Genomic DNA, 5419 nt, shown 5'->3' with positions numbered 1-5419 from the left:
TCAATCATCTTCACCAGGTATTACTGCAAAAATTGCTGTGTCAAGATTACTAGTATTCTACCAAACACCCAGTTTTACAATGAGTATAATTCTCTTGTAAGTAAATATGGTACAAAGTGTCCAGAATCACTGGCGTTCTGAGATACATATTTCCATTATGAACAACTTAAATAGTGGCATGGTACATACTATTTGAATACTGATTACATTCATTCGCCTAGAATATTCCTTCACTGAAAACTATTGATTGCTTCTATTTGCACCATTCCTTCATAATTTTCGTGCTTTATATACTTTCTTTGTTTTTTGGTGGTTTGTGTTAAACGTCTTTTGGGGAATTGACCTTGCGGTTATTGACCTGGAACGTCCATATCGATCCGCATGTGGTATACCAATTTCTGTTTCAACGCACCGATTAACACACCGACGTTGTGGTGCCCAACTACTGTTACAAAGGTTACCATCCACGGGATGTTTCGTTCGTTGTTCGAGTTACTTGAATTTCTCATTAATAACATTTATGTGAATTTTCGGAGAAACCATACATCAACAGTGCATAGGTATTCCGATGGGTGCAAGTTGTGCCCCCCCCCCCCCCCCCCCCATCCGTCCTTCCCTCCATTTTGATTAACCTATACGTGTTCTATATCTTTCTCATTCACTTGTTTATTGATGATCTGCTAGGTTTAAACAGCCTATATGTATAGTACAGATGTTAATTTCCCGATAACGATGCTAATACTCACACCGAAATGTCTTGTATTATACATGTTATAAGTTGTCATAGTCTCCAGCAAGCGGTTCATTGCTGTCAGACAGTCACAGCCACACCCATTACAGGGAAAACCCCACAGGTATCTCTGTCGGAACATTACCCACTTGGATATTGTCTTAATTTTTTGCTGCGGTGTTATACAAAATGACAGCCCCATGAATATCGTCTGGATGAGAAGAGCCCAGATTAAAAACGTATGAAACACTCCATTTTAGATCACTGAGTTGAAAACCTGGAATTAAACTGTTGTAATCTATTTCTTTTAAAGAGTCGCCTATATTCTGCTCACTGTAAAATCAGCCATACTTGCTACCAATATTGTCTTTAGTCAGCGACACGTAACAACACACACTGTACACATGGATACGTTGGAAGTCTGTATTATTGCAAGGGAAATGGAGTTACATTTTCATCTTGAAGTTGTCTGATTCATGATGTCAAAGTCCATAAGCTCGGTTTTCGACGGCAAGAACCCTTTGCCTCGGATGACGTCATAGTTATTAAAATAACAGTTACCTAAACTACTATCGGCGTAACTTAAAACCCTTTTACTGACACTGCCATATTTGAAAGTTTTTACACGTTTCGGTGTATAACGTTAACAAATGATTTTTATTTTATCTCTTGTAGTATATGATCTTAAGGCGCTGTGCAGTCTATTCCATGCAAAGACTGTAGTGTAGGCTGTGTTATTGTGTGGAGTTGTTTTAACCGCTTGCTGGTGCAGCCGTGGTAAAAAAAATTACTCTCCACGTCCATTGTCCAGTATGCAACATGCTTTTCAATGATTAATACGTTACCTGAGGCAAAGAGTTCGTGGTGTCGAAAATAAGTTTATGGAGGTTAACATTATGAACTAAAAAAAGTATTCTAATTGCATTTTCCTTATAATTGACGTTCCTTATAATTGACGTTCAACATGTCAATAACAACTTGGGTTATTACGCGTAAGTGGTTAAAGCCAACTTTGGTAGGGGTTATGACTGATTTTACAGAGAGCTCAATATATTTATTTATTTATTTGACGTGTGTTTTACGCCGTACTCAAGAATATTTCACTTATAAGACGGCGGCCAGCATTAAGGTGGGAGGAAACCGGGCAGAGCCCGGGGGAAACTCACGACCATCCACAGGTTGCTGCAGACCTTCCCACTTACGAGCTGAATACAGACGACTCTCTAAAAGAAATAGATTATAATATATAAGACTACAGCATAGAAAGTTATAAGTCGGGACACCAGGCCTCTGGATATAAAATACTGCTTGACAACATAAATTCTCGTTAAGTTACTGTAAATCAAATTTCAGCTAAAAAAGAATGTACCAAGTTCAATTTTGACTTAAGATTAAGATCGTCTTGTGTTCCCGAGTCCTAGGATCAAACCCGGGTCGGGTCATACCAAAAACATTAAGAATGGTATTTGCTGCTGCCTCGCTTGGCGCTCAGCACTGAGAGGTTAAATCAAGGAAACAGGACTGGTTAGGACCGGTGTCAGTTTAATATGAATGAGTGGGTTGTCTTCGGCATGATGCTTCAATGGTGGCTAAGAAAAGACACCGTGTGTACACACGTCTGATGACCCCTCGCCGTCATTCAGAGCATACATACGTACTTACATGTACATGCACATATACATACAGGTATAGAGGATTGAATTGGGGCAACGAAGGCTGTGTGACAAAATGGTTGACAAATGTAGGCTTAACCGGAGAAATCTGACCAATTGTCAGATTACCTGAGTTAGGAATGTATTCCATTTGTTCATCTAAATACTTCAAAAGTAACAATTTACACCCCGCCCCATGGCTTAAACATAGTTAAAAACAGGTGCAATGACACAGCTGTTTCCGCTGGCATCACCTGAACTCAGATTTTTCGCCTTTCAGCCCAAATGATCGTGGGTAAGAGTGACACAACGTCGTGCTTCAGGTTTCTTTTAAATCGAGCGTCCCATGGTTTCGTATGAGAAGTCAATATTAAAAGTTGATTTATAGAGTTAACATGCTAGAACAAAATTGTTATGACCATTTACGTCTGTTTTCAACCTTCCTCAGAAATGACGTTAAATCCAGGTATTTACAACGTAAAGGACAATTTGGTGGAAAATACGAGTGACATTGTTTATGTGCATGTTTTTTTTTTTTTGGAAAGTTGGACTACATTGTTCAGACATAGCTCAGTTTCTGTATACTCAGTGTATACAGAGGACACATTACCAAAAGACACCCGGATGTCATATAAATGGTGGATATCACAGGGCATATAAATTTAATCCAATACAAGACGAGTGACATTGAAGTTAACACAGCCTGCCAGTCTAAGACATTCCAGATTCGAGTGACAGTTGACAGGTGGCCGTATGTCTGTAGCCGTCAACGCCGGCTCCGTTCTACAGCTGCAGGACACGGCGACCTCTCTTGAACAGGCATGTCATCTCAAGGGTACAGATTTGCTGGGCCGTTTGATGACCTGAACCGTAACTACACCTTGCACCCACGTTCAACACCTTAAAAGCGGAGGGGAGGGCGAGAGGAGGGGAGGGCGAGAGGAGGCGAGCTTTTTAAAAATCTTTGATTACATTCTGCTGTGTAAAATTAAGCATATAGTCTTCCCGTGTCAGGTGTCGCTGTGTTTCCCAACAATCGTGTCCTTCCTACATTCCATTAGATCATCCATTTTATCCTCTAGCAATGATTTTTATAAGAAAACAGAGAGGATTTGAGAGGTCGGGTTGTGTTTTCTAATCTTGAAGTGTATGTTATATATTGCTGCATGAGAACAAGACGGTTATGAAGATTTAAACACTTGGGATGGTCAATGACAATCTAACCTCTTAACGGGTTGTTGAGAACTCATGCATGCGTTATTTTGTATGGATCATACAGCCAAACTCAAATATCCTCGACAGCGTTGTGTCGCATCTTGACACATCAGTGGTTAATTATCAACGAACAGACAAGCAATAATTTTATCAGAATCCACATTTTCAAGAAATGTCAAGTTATATATCAGTATATCATAAGTATGTCAATAACTGTCGCATTGTAAAAATTGAGTGAATGGGGAATTTATCGCAACAAAATAAGCAAATTTTTCGCCGGAATAGGTCTACTGCCTGTAAGTGGCGATAAGACAAAAGCAATCATATATACACGAGAAAAGTCAGTTATTTTCCATGAGTAGGACCTATACATCCCCAAGCGGACATCCAGGACATTTCTCCCTTTGGAAATTTCCCACTATGGACATTTCCCATATGGAAATTTCCTCCATTAGACATTCCCCCTAGGACATCTCCCCCTATGGACATTTCCCCCTAATAACACCCTCCTAAAGACATTTTGCCATTTGGACATGTCCCCCTTTGGACATTTCCCCCCAGGACATTTATCCCATGGACATCTCCCCCTATGGCCATTTGGACAATTCCACCTTCGGACATTTTTCCCTATGAACAATTCCCTCTACGGACATATTTTGCTCTTTGGACATTTCCTCCCATGTATTTATTTAACCCAGTTTTTCGATAAAATATGAAGTATATTTTATGTGTACATTTGTTGTTATATCATATGGTAGATTTAGTTGTATTTCCACCAAACTACTGGGTTTTGCAGCACATTTTGACTAATTATTCCATGAAACTATGCAAAATCTTGGGGAAAGTGCATATTTGCTGACTGTGTACTACTACTCCACACAAAGACCGGGAATTAAAAACGAAGACTTTATGATTGCAGCATGCCAGCCAACACATAAGATGCCAGATTACCAGTCTGACATTTATTTATTTATTTATTTATTTATTTATTTAATTGGTGTTTTACGCTGTACTCAAGAATACTTCACTTATACGACGGCGGTCAGCATTATGGTGGGTGGAAACCGGGCAGAGCCCGGGGGAAACCCACGACCATCCACAGGTTGCTGGCAGACCTTCCCACTTACGGCCGGCCTGACATTTATCAAATTGCTTGGCCTGTCTTTTTTTGTAATGAACGTTAAGTTATGCAAATATACCATGCATGATATAAACAGTGATAGACGTTAAATTGTATCAAATTAAAGTAAAAATATACATGCTCTTTTCCTGGTTATAGTTGTGTGTATTAGGGGAATAGTCTGATGGAGAAAATGTTCGTAGGGGGATTCGTCCATAAGGGAAAAGGCCCGCTCTCCATCTCCAAGCACACGGCTTCTGGCAATACACACGAGTAAATTCCAATCAGACCATTTCCAAGATTAACATACACTCATGTGACAAAACATTTCTGGAGCAAACAGAATTAAACACTGTTTAATGTTCATATTATCAATTAAAATATTGAATGCTTCACAGATATTACGATATTTATGTATGCCTAAAAATTAAAAATTGAAAAAAAAAACTGTATTTTTTTTTAGCAAAAGATTTGTCAATATATATAGTTTTTGAGCAATACTAGTATATAGCTTATGGCAATTATATATATTCTGTCAGTGTTTATATATTATAAATATTTAAGCTTAGAACGTATGTGTTGTAGACCATCTGAATATTTGGTAATATTCACGATGTTTGCACTGTGTGTTATCACTGTAACACGATAGATTGGAATGTCATATAAAGAGACGAGTTTCCCTAAGACAGACGACGTTTGTCT

The sequence above is a fragment of the Liolophura sinensis genome, chromosome 6, assembly GCF_032854445.1.
Source record: "Liolophura sinensis isolate JHLJ2023 chromosome 6, CUHK_Ljap_v2, whole genome shotgun sequence".
In the NCBI taxonomy this organism is placed as follows: Eukaryota; Metazoa; Mollusca; class Polyplacophora; order Chitonida; family Chitonidae; genus Liolophura; species Liolophura sinensis.
The sequence above is the reverse complement of the archived record's forward strand: the minus strand, read 5'-3'. Positions refer to the sequence as shown.